General features: G+C 39.8%; 1 long non-coding RNA gene across 1 annotated transcript; it reads right to left on the reverse strand.

The window, feature by feature from the left end:
- Window positions 1–5,657: 5,657 nt before the first annotated feature.
- Window positions 5,658–7,405, reverse strand: LOC132621192 (uncharacterized). The gene is made up of 3 exons (XR_009575449.1): window positions 7,140–7,405; window positions 6,720–6,781; window positions 5,658–5,759 (listed from the first exon to the last, which is right to left on the reverse strand). It is a non-coding gene; the product is annotated as an uncharacterized LOC132621192 (long non-coding RNA).
- Between the last annotated feature and the right edge of the window lie 14,332 nt (window positions 7,406–21,737).

Below are 21,737 nucleotides of genomic sequence, written 5' to 3' on the forward strand. Positions count from 1 at the left end.
CCTCGGTACATTGGACCTTATGAGATTATACGCAAGGTAGGCCAAGTGGCTTACGAATTAGATCTACCTCCTGACTTGGAGTCAGTTCACCTAGTTTTCCATGTATCAATGCTTCGTAAGTGCATTAGAGATCCTTCTAGAATTGTACAAATAGATGATGTCCAAGTTACTAAACAATTATCATACGAAGAAGTCCCCATTGCCATTTTAGATAGGCAAGTACGAAAGCTCAGAACCAATGAGGTAGCTTCAGTAAAAGTTTTATGGAGAAATAATAATAGAGAGGAGATAACATGGGAAGCAGAAGAAAACATGATATTGAGGTACCCGCATTTATTTTCACCCCCAGAGGACACTCAGGCAGAGATGCCATTATCGTCAGGTATGTAGTGCTTTCCTTTATGCTTTCCTGGTAGTGTGTGGCCATGGTTATTGATGTTGTTGTTGTAGCCCTGTGAGGCGATGTATTTTGGGTTGCTGTTGTAGGATGGTAGTGCCATAATAGAGGGTAAACTCTAGTGAAATTTTTATATAATTCCCAAGAATCTAACATTTGAGGACGAATGTTCTATAGGGGGGAAGAATGTAACACCTCGGAAATTTTTTATTTTGTTGCCTTATGAGTAAAGGTGATTATGAAACCCTTACAAGATTAAGGAAGGTACTATATAGCTTAAGGTGGATACCATAAGATGTTTGAAGTTGCACGAATAAATCAGCTTTAGTTTGTTGAAGGAAGTGAAATATAAGTCGTGTTCGGAAAGGTTTTCGCTATAATTGAACTAATATTTATTTGTTGATGTCTTGAGGGGCTGCTATAGGGCCTATTTTATGGTTAATGATGTATCATGTAAGTGCCAAAAAGGTTCCACGAGGATTGGAAGTCAAACGAATCAATGAGAGAAAGTTTCGCATAACTGGCAGTTATACGACCACTTATACGGTTCGTATAAGGGGGTCCATATAACTTGACATTTGCAGAAAGGGTCCTTTTCATGGAGGTGTTATACAGTCCACTTATACAGACCATATAAGTGGTCCGTATAAGTCCATCGGGCTGATTTTTATATTTTTGTATAAATAGATGGCTCTTGTTCTTTTATTTCATTTTTCATTTTCCACAAGTCTTGAGAGCTCCAAACCATTTTCCAAGAATATTCCACTACAACCCAAGAGAAAACAAAGATCAAGAGGCAAGAATCAAAGTGTTCATTAGAAGGCTTCCTAGGTTTAGTAGATTACAAGAGATTCTTAAGCATTGAAGCTAAGATTTTCACATAAGTTGGTAGCTGCTCCAAAGCTCATTCCCATGAGATAAAAGGTTAGTTTTCATGCTCATTTCATGTTATCATGAACGTTTGCTTGTTGAACAACTTGGGTAGAAGAAGAAAGTAGAAAATGAGGTCTAAATGTAGCTTTTATGATGTTTTTGAGTAGTAAGTTAACTTGAGTCATGATTCTTAGTATTATATGGGTATAATCTTGTTATGGAAGGTAGAAATAGTGATAAGGAAGCATTGTATGAAATGTGCTAAGGTTGGGTGTGAAGTTGTTACTATAAGTTGAACATAAGGATGAATTTTGAAGGCTTACTGGAATGTGATTACTTGATTATGATATGATGGACATTATTTTCGTTGTTGGGAGTTGTTTTGTAATATGATGGAAGTTGACGAAATAGGGGAAATGCTGCCAAATTTTCATTAGATCATGAATTGTTCTAGTTTGAATTTAATAGTGTCATTAAGGTTTAACTATGGTATGAATTCTTCTAAATGTAGATTGTTCAAGCTTCGACGGTGAACGTTATGTAGTTAAGAAGACAAAGATTGTATGTAAGGCTAACCCTTCTTTCCTTAAGGCATGATTCCTTTGCTATATACCATCTCACGAGTTCCATAATGTCTTCCAAAGAACTCTATTTCCAAAATTACTAAAGCTCATGATTCTCGATACTTTCACGATGCTATTACCTCCCTTATATGATAGTTGATCTTCTAAGGATAGATGTAACGAAAGCGATGATGGTAATGATTTTGATGATTCTTATGGACTCTTATGTATTCGTGTCTAAGTATGTATGACTATTACGTAACATCGAGCTTATATGGCCGGGTATGATACTTATCGCGCATGCACCTCTACAGTTGGGTATGGATAACCCTGAGCCTTGGTAGGGCCAGGTATGTATAACCCAAAGCCTTGACATGGCCAGGTACGTGAAATACCGAACCTATATAGTCGGGTATGATATAAATAAATATATGTATATATACATGAGTAAGCATTAGAAATGGAAGGTCGCTATGAAAGACATGTATGTAAATACGATGATGGCCACCAGAGGTACAAATGGTTCTATTAGCTCCTGATTCTCCCATCCTATGCTATTTCTTATGCTGTCTCTTATGCTCCTACTATGATGTTGATTATACTTTACATACTCAGTACATTCTCCGTACTGACGACCTTTTGTTTGTGGATGCTGCGTCATGCCGGCAGGTAGACAGAGAGACAGACTTGATCCATAGATTTCTTGTTCAGGGACTGCATAGAGGAGCTCCATTTCATCCGGAGCTACAGCTGTTGGTATTATTCTTTGGTGTACATACATATAGGTATGGCGGGGTCCTGTCCCATCTATATAATGTTACATACTCTTCTTTGTGTCACGACCCAACTAGGGGCCATGACGGATACCCGGCGCTAACCACCGAGGACCACTCATTCTATTCCGCATCATACTCATTAAGCGTACATTCGTTAATTATATACTCAAATCATAGGAAAACCAATTTTCATTTGGAAACATAATTACTTTTATATACATAAGCCCTTCGGCTATCAAAATAATAATATATATACAATAGTAACATCATGAGACCATACTACCCATACATGCGTATCTACGAGTCTCTACTGGAGTACTAGACATATGGACGGGACAGGGCCCTGTCGTGCCCAAAATACGTATATATAGACAAAAGAATAAACCAAATAGCACCTCCGGAATAATGGAGTGCTCTTGTAGATCTGCTGATGGCTTCTACGAGTCTGGATCACCTCCTTGTCTACCTGTGGTCATGAACACAACGTCCAAAGAAAACGGACGTCGGTACGAACATTGTACTGAGTATGTAAGGCATCAACAATAACAATACATCAATGGAATAAGGAAGCATCGAATGAGAAGCAACCTGTCACTGACTATCAATTATAAAAGAAATAATGCATGCTGGCTTACTCCATAATCATCATCATATCGTGTATGCATATATGTATAAGCTGCCCGACAATATAGGTACGGTGTGATAATCATTAGCCTGCGTCTAGGCCTCCCGCGTCCGAGGTACTATCTCATGCTGCTCACTAGTGGTGTCTGCCCATGCCATCTAGACATGGTGTATACGCTGCCCGCTTTAGCGATGTCTGCCCGGCCATGTTGGCGTGGTGTGATATCATCATGTATATCTCATAGCCTTATCATATTCTCATCATACTATTATCATAATGCATGACTGAAAACTTAAGAAAACTATACTCTATCGGGGTGACATAAGGTCGTGAACCCCCGATTTCGTTATGGAGCATTCATAAGCATTCTGCCTTACCTTGAAGGAATTAGCATATAAGGTGAGTGTATACAATGAACAACATCAATGGATCATAGTAAACATCATTAGCTTTGTAGAAACATCATATTTGTGGACTCTAGAATCTTTGGACTTAAGCTCATCATCATCATGTTCATAATATCTCTTATTCTTAACTCATATGGCTTTCATGAGCATAGACTCTTAGTTTTTCCGGAATGTAGGAAATTCATGGAGAAGGAGGAAATATCATATCATAAGATTCATGCCTTAGAAAGAAGGGACTAGCCTTACATACCTCTTTCGTTTAGCTATTTTATCGTTCGATTGTTCTTCTTCCAATATTCACATTTCTACCTTTAAGAGAGTTCATACTCATATTAGATAATCGATAACATAAGCGTATTTGAACTAAAGTTAGATAAAATTGAGCAGCATTTCCTTTATTTATACTACTTTCTCCATACCATATATCAACTCCCAAACGTCAATAACAACATTCATAATATCATCATCAATAACTTTTATCCAATTCATCATTACATGATCCCCACAATTTCCTCTCAAGGTCATCCATAATCATGATCGTAGCACAACATTACATTCATTCTCATCTAATGATTCTATCATGCTCTTAACATTATTCATATCTTAATTACAATCACAACATATCAATATTCATGATTCATTCCAAACTACCACTAAAAAATGGCACTATTTCCACATTTATGACCCATTTCCTATATCCTCCTACAATCCAAGTGTTTCAATTTTTCAACACCTTAAATAACATGGAAATACCATAAAACTTACCTTTGATAGTGTGGGAATGCACTTTAAGTGGAAATACTTCACTTGAGCAAAACCCTAGTTCCACTTCCCATGAAATTTCTTGACTTGGATGAACTTTAATGTGTTTCTCACACTTAGTTTTGTTGGTTTAATGAAGTTGATCATCAATTTCTCATGAGTTCTTGTATATGAAGAGTTTGGAAAGTTCTACAGAGCTCTTGAGTCGTGGAGAGAGAAAATGAAATGAATTAAAATGAACTTGGGATGTTCTTTTATAAATTAAAATCTGTCTCGACGTCATTATACGGACACTTATACGATCCGTATAAACTTATACGGATCATATAAGTGACCTTGAAATCGCTTCATCAACCATCCCTTTCTGTGTCAATTATACGGCACATTATACGGTCCCTATAATTTTATACGATCCATATAAGTGACCGTATAATCCCATCAGTAAGGGACTTCACTGTGACGATTCTGCGGACCATTATATGGACCGTATAATAATATATGGACCGTATAATCGGTCGTATAATCTACCTCTTCTCTGATTTTGTTCTCGTCTTTTAGTTTGTTCTCAAATCCTTATGGAACCATCTAAGGGACATTATAACTATTCTCTAAAACATCATTAAGCTATCATTAATTCGATGCTCGTCAATCGACACAAAACATGTACCTTGTTTTCCTTAACAACGTTTGTCTCCTACTTCCCATGTCTTTGAAATCACATTTAGCACCATCCCTTGTTGTTTCTTACTTATCGAAACATCATATATGTTGTGCCCTTCATTAGTCTACTCACTGTACGTTAACGGAAAAAAAATTCGGGTTGTAACACTTAGAGGCTCATTGTCACGACCCAGCCCCGTGGGCCGCGACTGGTGCCCTAATTGGACACCCAAACCCATTCGCTTACCAAATCAACATATCAAAAATTTATTCAAATTTAGCATACGTCTTTTGAACAGATACTGAAAACAGATATCATCTTAAGCGGTCACCCGTACCGAAATATCATATCAAAAACCGGTAGGCTGGCGGAATATACATCGCCCGAATACACATACATTTACAAACATAAGGGCCGTTTTGGCCATAATAGCAAATGGTGCCGCTTAAGGCACAAATCACAAACATAATCGAACAAACGTGACCCATGACCCACATATATGACTACAGGCCTCTACAAACCATAACAGAAACATATGACGGAACAGGGCCCCTGCTGTACCCAAATAGCCATATATACAGAACTTGTATAATAGAAGATATGTACCAAAAATATGAGCTCCGGATCAAAAGGAGTACTCCAAATAGCAGAATAAGTATCCTACACTGGCGGGTCACCTGAACGAACGTCTGTACCTGCGGGCATGAAACGCAGCCCCCGAAGAAAGGGGGTCAGTACGAAATATGTACTGAGTATGTAAAGCATGAAGTACAGTAATCCGAATCATAACTGAAGTGAGAAGTACAGAAAATGGATACAAAATTAGTATATCGAAACCTGTGCTGAAAATATAATTAATGCAAATAAAATCATGCATAAGGCTCAGGAATGTGGTCACCACTCCGACGCTGGTGCCACAACACAGCATAACTCCAGAAGGTTTCAAATCTCCGTACAACCCCGTACCTAACACATCATCACAACAAATCATAATCCATATCACAGCATAACTCCATAAATGGAACCCGGCCCTATGGCGAGGTCTCGGGAACCGTAACACAGCATACTGCCGAACATATCATAGTGCGCACGATCACAAAACCGGCCCGGGATCCGGCGAACGATGTAATAGTAGTATGCACGAGCGGAGTAGTGCGGAAATCATATGCATATAAGTAAATAAATTCTGAGACTCGATAAATAAATATGTATATACCGATATCAGGAAGCTCAGAAACAGGTACCGGGTCAATCGGAATTAGGATACAAAAATTACGAGCTTTTGAAGTTCGGAACCTTCTGAAAATATTCCACAAGCCATATTTAGAAATTCAAGTAGCAAACATATTAGGTAGCTTTCAAATATCATTATGGATCAAACCAAATGGAGACTTTGGAACCATATATATGTACCAAAATATTTATCAAAGACTTACGTCATATGAATTTTCTTTCAAACACATTCGGAAATATACCAACGAGGACTTTCGAACATCATATATACATATCAAACCGCATGGAATACTTACGGAAATCAAAGACATCGGCCATCCTAGTGGCGCTAAGAATAGAATTTTCTTTAGAAGCATACGTATACATTATTTGTTCATTCCATAAAGGTCATGCCAAAAGAAGGGAAGGTAAACTCTACATACCTCAATTCCTTCATGGGCTAACGAGAGTGCCACGAGTCCCAGATGACCCAACGAACATTAATCTACACCATATAAATCTTTTACTTCACAATCGAACCGAAATTTCAAGAATTGGGTCACTACTACATTTCACCGAATATCTACTGGGCTTAAAGCTTAACTACGTTCAACAGTGATCTTTCAACACTTAATACCCATTATGCTTTCCAACATAAGATACCATTTTTAGATATATAACAATCTGTTTCATCATCTAGGAGTCAAACAATTTACTCCAACCCATAACTCAGCAGTTCAAATTATTTCTCCTTTTAAGAACCCAAATCATTAATACCCATTGCAATAGCTGGTATAAAACTCAAATCAAATATTTCAAATACTTATCCGTAATCATATTTGAGAGTAGGGTAGAGAACTTACTTCTTGGGGTTCCAACACTAAGATTAAACTTTGAAACTAACTCTTGAAGATTTCTTCTGGTTGTTGTCATTCCTTGAGGTTGTTCCCACGGATAGCCCTCCTATTTTTCACGTCACCACGAGCTTGGAAATAATAAGAGTAGCTGCTGCGTTATTTCAGAGAAAATGGCCAAAACAGAGGGCCGTTCTCCTTCTAAGAAGGACAAAATGAGGCTTGGATACATCTTTGTGTTCACTGAAATGGTCTATTTTCCTCTATGTATAGCCCATGTTTATCTCTATGTATATATGTGCCTTTGGGCAACCACTTAATTGCTGGCACCACTTGAAGAGTGCACAGCTAAATTACTTCCAAGTGTACAAAGTTTGGCCTTTTTAAATGATTAAAACATTAACCTTGCCCCTTTTCCTTTATGCCACCGTTTATTTACTTTGAGCCAATGACCACTTTCACCAATATTCCTCATTCTTGGATTTATTAATCAATACTTGTGTAATATTAAATCATACACGAATGCTACAAAATTTGTAATTAAAAATTCTAAAATGTGATTGACATCTCCCCATTTGACCGGTTACACACATAATTGATTTCTTGATCTCAGTTCACTTTAATCACAATTTTTTTTTAATACACTTCATATAATCATTGCCATGATTATGTGACATAGCACTAGTCCATAGTCTCTTTTGATACACATAAAATATTATTCTCAGTCACCGTGGTCACACTTGTTAAGTCCTAAATTATTTCGGGACCTCAAACTCTTTGTACACCGAGCTCTCGATTTTCATCCTTAAATATCATCGAATTCTCCGGGCTCGAGTAATTTTGCTCATATTGGACGATTAAATTTTTCCATTCCAACAATACGGGATATTATAGCTAGGACCGTATTTCGTCAAATAAGTTTCGAACCTCGAAAAAACTTATTTTCTTAGATTTGTTTAACTTCATAACACATCTGGGTCATTACTCTAACCACCTATAAGCTTGGGGAATAACCTCGTTTCCATTACTAATTTTATTTAACTCGCACGCTTTCCATTGCATGAAAACACGAGATGTAACAACCCGTAATAAAATTTAATAACGGTGTTGTATATATGTTCATTGAATAACGTTGCTGCAAAGGTTACGAAAAATTTCTAAGCTAGATGAAGCTCTATAGGTTGCTATTCACGTTTTTATCAAGAAAAATGATTTAAAAAAATGAAACATCAAATGTCATAAGTACTTAATGGACCGTGGGGTCCATTATTTTATCTAGGAATTGTGAATTGGACACCTCCTAAGAGTAAGAAAACAGATCACTTAATATATAAAGGTGACTCATGTCCTCACTTTTCTATAGATTATCCACGTGTAAAGCTTGTCTCCATTAATTATCTAGTAACATTACTTTCCTCCTGTGTCTTGTTCCCCTACACCCTAAAAAATTTAACTAATTACACACATAATTAATTCTTGATCTCAATTTACTTAAATAATGAATCACTTCTAACACACTTCGTATACTCATTATCATGATCTCGTAATATAATACTAGTCCATAGCCTCTTTTGTCATACACAATACTTTCCAGTCACCGTCGTCATACTTCAGAGTCTTAAAGCATTTCGGGACTCCGCATTTTTATACAGCGAGCCCTTTATTTGTATACTTTAATATGACAAAATTATCCAAAGATCGGGTCTACTTAAATATGTCGAGCAGTTCGAACTATAGCTCGAAACTCGAGGTATTACATTGATGAAACTTGCCCTCCTTCGCTTAACCTCTAACCTTCATGACACTTACTTACTTATAATCTCAAAAGTAATCTTGTCTTGAACTTATATCAATTAACTTACAACAAATCCAACGTACAAAAGTACGGGATGTAACACTCATAGACAGTTGTGTATGGTTAGATGCCTTGTAGCCTTGTTGGCTTATGTTTTGTATACTATTTTGTTAGCCTCCTCGGCTTGTGTACATGGACATGGGCACTGTTATGGATGATGATAGAAATGTGTCGTTTCCCGATGTGATTAGTATTGTTGATGTGTGGAAAATCATGAGTAGGCCATGTGGCTCACCTAGATTAGAATATGAATGTATGATAGGAGGTACCCGATAGGGTTGCACCGGGTGCCCTTCATGGCCCTCTGGTTAGGTCGTGACATCATGACGATGAAGGGTCGTTCAGACCTAATAGAGGTGTTAGTCGGACATTGGGATGACAAGAGATGTTGTTCCGTTTCGGTGATATCGAGATGACTCCAACCCTGGAAGAGATCGGACATGCCATAGACGACAATGGAACCTATCTAAGGAGACGACACAAGCCGGATCACAACCTGTTATTTCCAAAGGGACCCACAGTCGGCCAAATAATGAAGTTCTTGCATTGATTGAGGCGCCCTGGGTATGAGGACCCACTGTGGCCTTTAGGGATCTGTATCGGAGGTTCGGGGATGTCACTGGATGTACTCTATACCAAAATGATTTCAAGAGCAGAGAATAATGGGAGACCGCTAGGCCTTTGGCCTTCGCCATAACTTTGCTAGGCTCTATGGTGTTTCCACCGGACGAATCATTAGCCGTAGACACCCGAGTGATTTACTTGGCCTGCACTATCTTCTATGGTATAAACAAGGATCAAGAAACGAGGTATTTTGACCTGGCACCCATCATCCTGGCGGACATTTTTTGAGCTTTAGACAATTGCTGGAATCGCTTCTGGTACTTACAAGGATGTAACATGCTATTACAATGGGTGATTATCAATCACATCAACATGGCTAAAGAAGTCTAGTATCTGAGCAACCACAACAGGATAGAATGCCTTAGAAATAATTGCCCGAACCTTGGTTACATGTCCAAAAGGGCGTAGGCCCGCTTCTTTAAGGAGTTGACTGAAGATAGGGTCCAGTGGATGTTTCCTAACTTCATATCCGAGATCGTGGTGGTTCGGGGAAAGAATTGTCCCTTTGTAGCATTAGCAGGGATCCTTATTATACATCTCGGGTTTTAAGGCAATATGGTAGAAGGAAAGCGATACCCCAGGTAAGAAATCCTGAGCAGCTCATCATTGACCACACATTGCAGAAAATGAAGAACGCCGGGGTGATCCTCAGATAATGGAATGGTTGCATGAGTTGGTGTCCAGACACTTTAGCTCTAGACAGGTTCGAGGCACGGTGTGACCCAGGGTATCACGAGTGGCAACAGGGACGCTTGGCTTGTGCATCCATCCCAGGGCCCACACTTCCTCATGATGCCCGAGAAGAAGAGCATTTGAAAAGCACAGATGAGCATTTGGCAATGATTTTTAGAAGAAACAAATCCGGTGATAATCAGGATGGAGATGTACCAAGCACGACTTCTGATTCAGAGTACCCTTCGGAGGGTCAAAAGGGTCAAGACAAGCCAGGCATCGACATCAATCGCTGGAGGAGAGTCCTCCTGATTTATTGCTTTATATCAAGACCAATGTCAACTTCATTATCTTTTTAATCCCTTCAGGGAAGATATTTTATTATTATTTATTAAATTCTGATAATTTTTCGGGGCAATGGTTCATCTTCACAAATGGCACTTGCATGTTTCAAGCAATTAAGAGAGCCTTTACTCAAAAAGGCCTTAGGAACGCGAGTAGTATAAATATCTGCCAATTACATAAATGACTGCTACGTGCTTCACATGCCTATTTGTTGTGTGTGTTATCATATATTAAAGCTTGAGTACACTTGATCCAATGATCTAAACTATGTACCCAAAAAAGAAAAACCACGAATGTTCAAAACTTACCCGAATCTATCTCCACTAAAGGTTGATTTACAATAGAAAACCAAGGAGAATAAGAAACGCGAACTCTGGGAGAGACAACTAAGATGCTAGAAGTGAAAACTCTGGGAGAGACAGCTGAGATGCTAAGAGATAAGGTACAACAAATGGAGAAGCACCTCCAGGAAATAAGGAGAAAAATTGACGAATTTGATAGATTGCTGAGATGGTTGGGAACCCGCTAGAAGGCATACCCCAGGAGCAATACTATGGGAATGTCCCAGAAGAAGTAAGGGAATGAGTGCTGAACTATATACCCTTAGAGAGAAGGCCCGTGACACCTAGAGAGGGGACTCCAGAAGGAGTGAAAGAAAACCACGGAGCTAGATCAGACTTGTGGGTGACATAATCAAACTCACAAGAAAAGTCGGATCCTTAACAGGAAGTGTCACGACCCAACTACGGGCCACGACGGGTACCCGGGGCTAACCACCGAGCACCGCTCATCTACTACTTATCTTGATCCTCTAACACTCTTTTATCACCTTCATACTCAAATCGTAGTAAATTCATTTCATATGAGAACAAAAATACTTTTATATACATTGGCCTTTCGGCTATCAAAATTATATATATATATATATATATATATATACACATGGTAGCAACCTCATGAGACCATCTGACCCACACTGCGTATCTACGAGCCTCTACTGGAGTGTTAGACATAAGGACGGGACAAGACTCCGTCATGCCCAAAATACATATACATGAATGTACACAAAAGAATAATCATAAGCACCTCCGGAACAACGGAGTGCTCTCAAATCATCTGACAGCTACTACGAATCTGGGTCACGCTCTCCTCCCTGTCTACCTGTGGGCATGAACACAACGTCCAAAGAAAACGGACGTCAGTACGAACATTGTACTGAGTATGAGAGGCGTAAACAATGAAATAAGACAATGATATAAAAGAAATACCAATATGGAACATCTGTGTCTAACTGTCAAGTATAAAGGAAATAAGTCATACCATTTTACTCATACTCATCATCATATCATATATGCATAAATGTATAAGCTGCCCGTCCATATAGGTACGGTGTAATAATGTACAAGTTGCCCGTCCATATCGGATCGGTGTGATAATCATAACGTTGTCCTGCGTCCAGGCCTCCCGCGTCCGGGGTATCATCTCATGCCGCCCACTAGTGGTGTCTGCCCATGCCATTTGGCCATGGTGTATACGCTGCCCGCCTTGGCGGTGATTGCCCGGCCATATAGGCACGGTGTCACATCACAATATGCTTATCATAACATGCTCAACATAATATGTTTATCATAGTACATGCATAATGCTCAAGGACAACTATACTTTATCGGGGTGACGTAAGGTCGTGATCTTCCGATTTCATTATAGAGCATTCATTGACATTCTGCCTCACCTTGAAGGAATTAGCATGTAAGGTGAGTGTAGGCAATGAATAACTTTATCAACATTGTAGAATCATATCGTACATTTTAGAATCTCTATACTTTAACTTATCATCATCATTATAGGACTCATAACAAATCTCTTATCTTAGATAGCTATAGACTTTTAGCTTTCCGGAATGTAAGAATTCATGACGAGGAAAGAAGAGTCATAACGTGGGATTCATGCCATTAGAAGGAAAGGACTAGCCTTACATACCTTTAGCGTTTAACTAAGCTATCGTTTGTTTGTTCTCCTTCAATGTCACGTTTCCACCTTCAAGAGAGAATTTGCATCAAGGTTAGTTAATCAACAATGAGAACGCGCTACTATTTCTAGGGAAAATTGGGCAGCATTTCCTTTATTTATACTACTTTTCCCATGTTCTATTCCGACTCCCAAACGTTCACAACAACACTCACAATATTGCAATCAACGATCATCATTCATATACATTTACTACAATTCACCATTTCTCTTCAATTTCTCCACATTTATGGTTATAGCCCATTGTCGCGTTTCCTCACATATAATACTCATTCCATGGTCTAAATGTCATTCATAACATTTTTATAACCACAAGTTATCAATGATCATGGCTCAATTCAAACCTTTACTCAACAATGCTACTATTTACACTTTCATGACCCATTTCTCATATCTTTCTATAATCTAAGTGTTCCAACTCTTCCATACTCTAAGTAACATGTAAATACCATAAAACTTACCTTAGATGTTGTAGGAACAAGCCTTGAATGGTATTGTTCTTCTTGCACCAAAACCCTAGTTTACTTCTCTTGAAATTTCTTGACTTGGATGAGTTTCATACACTTGATTCACTTGAATTCTTGATACTGATCTTTAATTTCCTTTGTTTTCTTGTAGATGAAGAGTGGAGAATATTCTAGAGGTTTCTACAGAGAAGTAGCGTGGAAATGGAATGAATTAATAAGCTTGGGTCTCCTTTTTAATGACTTAAAATCTGATTCGGAATGAACAGTAGTTGAAGTGCACAGTGGTCGTAAACTCAGTTTACGGGCCGTATTCCAGTTTATGGTCCGTATTTCATGGGCGTATTTAAGCATAACAGAACCAGAAAGGTATGCTGGAGGTCATGGTGATTTACAATCGCAGTTTACGGGCCGTATTTCAGTTTACGGTCCGTATTCCAAGTCGTATTTAACCATTTGAACATTTGGCAGAAAGTTGAAGTTTTGGAAGTCGAAAGACGACAAGCAGTTTACGGGCCGTAAACCACTTTACGGTCCATATTTCATCGACGAGACCAAAGTGCAAATCTGCAGTTTTCACATTTTCAGACCTATGATTAGTCATTATGGAGCATAACCCACCTCTTATTTCAATTGCCTTTGAAATCTTACTTAGGGTCGTCAAACGTCATTCCCTTCTTATTAAAACATTGTACACTCGTATTCTTCGTTATTCTATTCACTATACGTTCACGGGGAAATTTCCGAGGTGTAACAGGAAGCCTCCAAACCTACCGAGGAAGAAGAACCAGAAGAAGGAGAAGAAGAGCCCCAGGATATGGAGGAAAAAGAATTAAAGCCCGTTGACATAGAAGCTGAGGGAAAAGAAGAACCATTTGAGATGTTTCCCGAGTTTATAGAAGAAGAGAATAATGCGAATGAAGAATCTGACTAAAATGCCCCAACCAACAAGGGATATGACTTCTATGCACCCTCACCCATGTCGGTACCTGCAACCTCTACTATGGTGTCAAAGAATTTTGGAAGGGCAGGACCTTCCGAACCCACCTGGTGGGGCATAGCCTTCAAAGCCCATTCTTCACTATTAAGAGTGGCCCCATGCTCCGTCACCTATAATGAGGTATACGAAAGGATGGTCGCCACGGGAGTGTCTTGCACCACTAGGGCTAGGTTGCCACCTCCCAAGTTGGTGTATGCATACAAAAGGTGCCCGTTTCACTGCAACCAGGCCGGTCATACCCTGAATGAGTGTCTAGGGCTAAGGAGAAGAATTTGTAGCTTGATTGATGATAAGATCATTAAGACATTGTGAGGGCCACGCACTTTACTAGTCCATGACCCTATTATCCCTGGAGAAGGAGTCACCGCTAGTACTCAGATCTGGCAATATGATTTCACAGTCTTTGAGGAATCGTACGCCCGCATCTTCTTAACTCTGGATACTTTATGAAAGATCAGACCTGTGGAACTTGCCCATGAGCCCATGCCGTTAGGCCCCAACATGAACATGTTTTGCCTGTATCCTATAGGAGCTATGGGGAATGGCATAGAAGAGTGCCATGCATTCAAGCTCGAACACGAGCACAAGATTAGTACAGGAGAGATCTTGATCATCCTCCCACCATAATACTAAGAGAAAAGGAAAATGAGAGAACGAGTTTGTAAGGACAGCGCCTCGCGGAACTATATTTTTGGGTAGATATTAGGTTTCCCCATTTTTTGCACATATAATTTTACCTCCTCCCCTATAAATATTGTAAGGAACTGCGCCGACCTGACGTCCCTATGGAGGGATTCACAGGGAGCCCTAGCCGAGCCTAGTCTGGGTATGTCTTTAGATAGGTTTAGCCTAAAGGATATTTAAAGAGTATATATATCTTTATTTTGTAAAACGAACTACGATAGGGTCTGATTTCCCCGGTGGGATACGAAGGCAGTCTGCTTAAAACTCAGCCCCTACATAATATAAATTATAATTCCCCCCATTTATTCTATAACGGGAAGGGTTTTTCCAAAGTAAGTCGACCATAAAGCTGATTAAATTATGCTCCACCCAAACATCAAAGACCCATAAACGTCCGAACCATTATAACAAAGGATCAAAAATATTCAAGCTTTAATATATGACTTTATGTGCTATGTGTTCTTTAAATAACAATATGTGATATTTTGCCTCTATATTCAAGCTTTTCTGATTAGCGTAGTACTGAAAGCTGGCATACTTCACAAGATCCAAAGCTGCATTGGCATCCCTCACAGATAAAGGAAAAGAGAAGATAACAGAAATGAGCTCGCTCTCTATGACGGAGTTACCCAAGACCCACAAGAAGTATCATCTCAAGAACATGTGATTGTGACATAACTGACTGCTGTTACAAACCTCTAAGAAAAGAGATCTAGGAATAAGGCAACAAGTGCGGACAAGGACACCTCGACAGAGCTCCCTAATGCTCGATCATTTTCCTATATACCCACCAGGAACCATTCCTTATCCACTAAGCTCCACCAACCCAAACCATGCTGGTCCTTCCTACTGCACTCCTCCACTAACAAAATACACTTAACACCCAGGAACCACTTACTCAGCCCCTTCTTACCAGGTTCCTCAGTCGGTTTTTATCAACCCGGTGAACCAAGTTCGTGCTCCATCTCTACCAACTGGGAAAACCAACACTTCCCCGCTCCACCATACCACCCACCAAGTATCATTCTTCACTCCCAACATCCCTAGTGAATTCTCCCCGGGGCATAAAGAGTTAGATCATTACGAAAAAATAGAAAAGACTTGGATGGTCGAATAGGATAAGCGTGAAAGGGATATGGAAAAGAAGATGGATGAGTTATTAGAGATATCCAACAGGTCCGCAAGGAAGTCTACAGGTCTATGGTATGATGACCTGTGCCTGCATCCGGATTTAGACTTACTAGAAGGGTTCAAACTCCCAAAATTCAAGATGTTCAATGGGATAGGGAATCCCAAGGCACACCTTCGATCCTACTGCGACCAATTTATCGGAGTGAAGAAAAATGAAACTTTGATTATATGACAATTCAGTTGTAGTCTGACCGGATAAGCCTGTTACACCTCGGAAAATTTCATGTCGTCGTACGGTAGATGGACTAACGCAGGGTAAGAAGTACGTGGTGTTTCCACAAGTAAGAAGTGGTATTTAACGGTTCTAATTAAGATTCCAAAGACATTTGAGGCAAGAGCAGAAAGTTTGTTAAAGAATTTCAAGCATAAGTCATGTTTGGAAGAAGGGTTTGCAAAGTATCGAGCTAATGTGGATTTAATAATGTCTTGAGGAAGATTTATAATGCTCCTTATATTGTCAATGAACTGTTAAATAAGTTCTAAGAGGATTCCATAAGGATTGGGGATCAAACAAAGCGACGGGAATAATTTTAGAAAAGTGGAGTTATACGAAAACTTATACGGTTCGTATAACTTTATACGGTCCGTAAAAGGGTCTGTATAACCCAACAGGAAGGATGTTTTCCATGATGATGAAATACGGTCAGTTATACGGATCGTGTAAGTGTCCGTATAACACCCGACGGCTGAGCATTTTTCAAGTATAAAAACATGTTCCAACTTCTAATTTTTTCATTCTTTCAACTTCTCCACTTCTCTCCAACTCTCTAGAATATTCGACACACTTCAATTACAAATATTCAAGGGAAATCAAAGAACAACTTCATCAATCCAAGGAAATCATGTGCAAGGAAGCTCTTTGGGGTATCTAGAAATCAAGAATTTCTTTGGAAGAGGAACTAGGGTTTTCTTCAAGTGAAGCAATTCTATCCAAAAGCCATTCCTACACAATCATAGGTGAGTTTTATGATCATATTATGTTATTTAGAATATTTAGGGGTTCAAAGACATGAATTATGGAAGAAAGTAGAATATGGGGTCAATGGTGGAAATAATGGTGTTCTTGAATAATAGTTTGATATGAACCATAACTCTTGAGATATTATGAGTATAATCTTGTTATAAATAATGTGAAGAATGTTGGAGAAGCATGATATATGGATGAATACGATGTTGGGTTACAACCATGGTTATGGATGACATTGAGAGGGAATTGTAAGAATTGAAAAATGGCCAACATAATAAAGTTCATTGATTACGATATAGTGGGTGTGTTGTTAACGTTTGGAAGTTGTTGTATTATATGAAGAAAGTTGTAGAAACAAAGGAGTTGCTGCCCAATTTTTATTAGCTTTAGCCTAAGCTTAAGTATGTTTCCGATTATCTAATCTTAGCACGAATTCTTTTGAATGTAGAACTATGAAATTGGAAGGAAGTGTATAGTCAGCAGGTTAGAAAGGCGAAAAAGTATGTGAGGCTAGTCCCTTTTTTTCTAAGGCATGATTCCTATGACATGACTTTCTTTATCTTCCATGACCTTCTTATAATCCGGAAACTATGAGTCTATGTTTATAAAAAGCTTCTCATGAGATACATATATGAGATATGTTATGAGTATGATAATGATGATGATGAGTCTAAGCCTAGGGATTCTAAAGCTCATGATATGATCTTTCTACGAAGCTAATGATTCTTATACGATTCTTTAATGTTGCTCACTGTTGTTACACTCACCTTATAATTCTAGTTCCTTCAAGGTGAGGCATGATGATCAGTACTATGCCATAACAGAAATCGGGGGTTCTCGACCTTATGTCACCCTGATAGAGTTATAGTCTGTCTTTGAGTTCTTATGCATGATTTGTGATAAGTACATGATATTGAGATTACACCGCACCTATATGGCCGAGCAGACACCGCTAAGGCCGACAGTATATACACCATGTCTAAAGGGCATGGGCATACACCACTAGTAGGATGCAAGAGATATTTACCCCGGATGCGGGAGGCCTGGACGTGGGCTAATGATGATCACGTCGTACCTATATGGTCAGGCAGCTTATATATGCATACTTGATATGATGATGATTATGATGTAAGTTAGCATGCATTATTCTGTCTTAAGTGACATTTAGTTACTGGTTGTTCCCTTATTTCTTGGATGTGTTATTATTGTTCATGCCTTATATAATCAGTACAATGTTCGTTTTGACGTCCTTTCTTTTTGGACGTTGTGTTCATGCCCACAGGTAGACAAGAAGGTGGCCTGAATTCCTAGGAGCTACTCAGCAGATTTACAGAAGCACTCTATTATTTCGGAGGTGCCATTTTGATACATTATTTTGTGTATGTATATATGGGCATGACGGGGTCCTATCTCTTCCTAATGTCGCAGTACTCTAGTAGAGGCTCGTAGATACGTATGTGTGGGTAGTATTGTCTCATGAATCCATCAGTATATATTTTATATATCATTTTGTAACCGTGAGGGCTTATGTATATCCATGTACTGTCTTGGAGTTGCTATGTGTTCAGGATGAGTATGATGACTCGCGTGATGAGTGGTGCTCGGTTGTCATCTACGACGCCCCGATGGCCCCTAGTTGGGTCGTGACAAAAGTGGTATCAAAGCAGTTCCGTCCTAGGGTGTGTCTACGAGACGTGTCCAGCAGAGTCTGATTTATGGGTATTAAGCGCGCCACATTTATAAACAAGAGGCTACGGGGCATTTGGAAAAAATGACCATTCTTCTTCTTGTTACACCGTCCCATAGAGCCATGTTATAAGATTTTCTCCTCCCTAATTGTGCGTTATGATTTTAGCGATGCCAGTAAAGAGAAAAGCTACAACCGCCCAGAAGAGTTGGACTACGACAGAAAGGAGGATGGAAAGGGAGCCGCCAACGAATGTAGAAGAAGGTGAATCCCAAAATGAGGCTCCATCCAATACCTTTCACACTCCGCCTATTCTAGAAGAATAAGAGGGGGCTTCAGCTCCGACTCCTATGCCTCCAGTTCCTCCACCGGGTGCTTCGGGTCAACAAATGACCGAAGCTATTCAATTATTGACGCAACTAGTTGCCGCCCAGGCACAGCGGTAGAGTACGGGTCTAGGAGATAGGGCGACTAATGCTAGAGCCCGTGATTTCATTAGTTTAAATCCTTCAAAAAATTTCGGGTCAATGCCGGATGAAGACCCGCAAGGTTTTATTGATGAGATACTGAGAGCATTGAGAATCATCCATGCCTCCGATACTGAATCTGTGGAGTTGATATCTTATAGACTCCGGAATGTAGCGGTCCTATGGTATAATAACTGGATATCTTCAAGAAATGAAAATGCACAACCCCCGATTTGGCAAGAATTCATAGATGCCTTCATTTGTCATTATTTGCCACCCGAGCTGACAGGTTTTTAAATTTAAAGCAAGGGAATATGAGTCCTCGGGAGTATAGCCTTCACTTTAATTCATTGGCTAGGTATGCTCCGACTATGGTGGCTGACATGGGAGATAGAGTACATAGGTTTGTGAGTGGCTTGGGGCAACATTTGTTCAAAGACTGTTTGGCAGCTTCACTGTAGGAAGGGATGGACATCTCCCGTATTCAGGCTCACGCCTATAATTTAGAGGAGCAGCAACAGCTATAGAGGGGTGAGCGTGATATTGATAAAGGACAGAGCAAGAGGGCCAGATCTGCCGGTGCTAGTAGTGAGTACAGAGGGGGTCAGCAGCAACCGTATTCTAGATGTTCGGGCCATTTCGCGACTAGTGCACTTCCTCGGTTTGCGGGCAGGAGTTTTGATCACCCTATTTTTTCTGGTCTGGGTCAGAGTTCGAGAGCCTCAGGTCCTAAGTTTGGAGGTGATCCTAGCCAGCGGAGACCACTGGTGCCGCGATGTAGCCAGCGCGGCAGATTACATTCTGGTTAGTGTCGCTGAGGTTCAGATGCTTGCTATGCCTGTGTTCAGGTTTGGCATATGATGCGAGATTATCCATCGATGAGTGGTAGAGTTGGGGTTCAGCCCACAGGATCAGCCGCTGGTTCCTCCTCGTCTGTGCGCCCGATAGGGCAGACTCTCCAGATTCCAGCAGGCCGTGGTAGGGGCAGAGGGGTAGCATCTAGTTCAGGTGGTACCCAGCCCTGTATTTATGCTTTAGCCGGACACTCGGATCTTGAGTCCTCCCCGGATGTGGTTAAAGGTATATTATCCATATTCTCTCATGATGTCTATGCATTTATAGATCCGGGTTCTACGTTGTCTTAAATTACTCCCTATATTGCTGGCTGTATTAGGGTGAAACCCGATCCAATTAAACCTTTCGAGGTATCTACTTCTGTTGGTGATCCTGTTATAGCTAGACAATACAAGAATAGCATAATTGTGGTATCTGATCGTCAGACTTAAATTGATCTAGTTGAGCTGGAAATGTTAGATTTCGATGTGATTATGGCATGGATTGGTTGTCTTGTTGTTATGCTAATGCCGATTGCAGAATGAAAATCGTCCGATTCCAGTTCACGGGAGGACCCATGCTTGAATGGAAAGATAATACAGCGTCTCCTAGAGGTAGGTTTATTTCCTACCGTAAGGCAAGGAAGATGATAGCTAAAGGCTATAATTGTCACCTCGTTCGAGTTCATGACACCAGAGCAAAACCACCGACTTTTCAATCCGTCCTGGTAGTGAATGAATTTCTGGATTTATTTCAAGATGAACTTCCAGGCCTTCCTCCGGAAAAGAAATTGATTTAGCTATTGATGTGTTACCGCATACTAAACCAATCTCTATTCCTCCTTACCGAGTGGCTCCTGCAGAATTGAAAGAGCTAAAGGCGCAATTGAAAGATCTGCTTGAGAAAGGATTCATTTGGCCCAGTTCATCATCGTGGGGAGCATCTGTCCTATTTGTGAGAAATAAAGATAGTTCCCTACGGATGTGCATTGATTATAGGTAGCTGAACAAGGTGACGATAAAGAATAAATATTCTCTTCCAAGAACCGATAATTTGTTTGACCAATTATAGGGTGCCAAATGGTTTTCCAAAATTGATCTAAGATCGGGGTATCACCAAGTGAGAGTTAGAGATGAAGATTTTTCCAAAACGGCTTTCAGAATGAGATATGGCCACTATGAATTTCAGGTGATGTCATTTGGGTTGACTAATGCTCAGGCAGTGTTCATGAATCTGATGAATAATGTATTCAGGCCTCTCCTAGATCTGTTTGTGATCGTATTTATTGATGATATTTTAGTGTACTCTAGGACAGAAGCAGAAAATGCAGACCATTTGCGTATTGTCCTTGGGATTCTTCGAACTCGCGAGTTGTATGCTAAGTTTTTGAAATGCGAGTTTTGGCTAAATTCTATGACTTTCTTGGGCCACATTATTTCAGCAGATGGCATTCGAGTAGATGTTCAGAAAATTGAGGCTGTGAAGTCTTGGCCTATGCCTACAACGCCTATTGAAGTCTGTAGTTTTCTAGGATTGGCAGGTTACTATAAAAGATTTGTGGAAGGGTTTTCCTCTATTTCAGCACTATTAACGAAGTTAACTCAGAAATCAGCGAAGTTTCAATGGACTGATGCTTGTGAATGCAGTTTCCAGGAATTGAAGGATAGATTAACTTCAGCCCCAGTCCTGACACTTCCAGAAAGGCCAGATGGTTATGTTGTGTATTATGATGCCTCTGGTGTTGGGTTAGGCTATGTGTTGATGCAACACGGTAAAATCATTGCTTATG

Source organism: Lycium barbarum, chromosome 2, assembly GCF_019175385.1.
Source record: "Lycium barbarum isolate Lr01 chromosome 2, ASM1917538v2, whole genome shotgun sequence".
In the NCBI taxonomy this organism is placed as follows: domain Eukaryota; kingdom Viridiplantae; phylum Streptophyta; class Magnoliopsida; order Solanales; family Solanaceae; genus Lycium; species Lycium barbarum.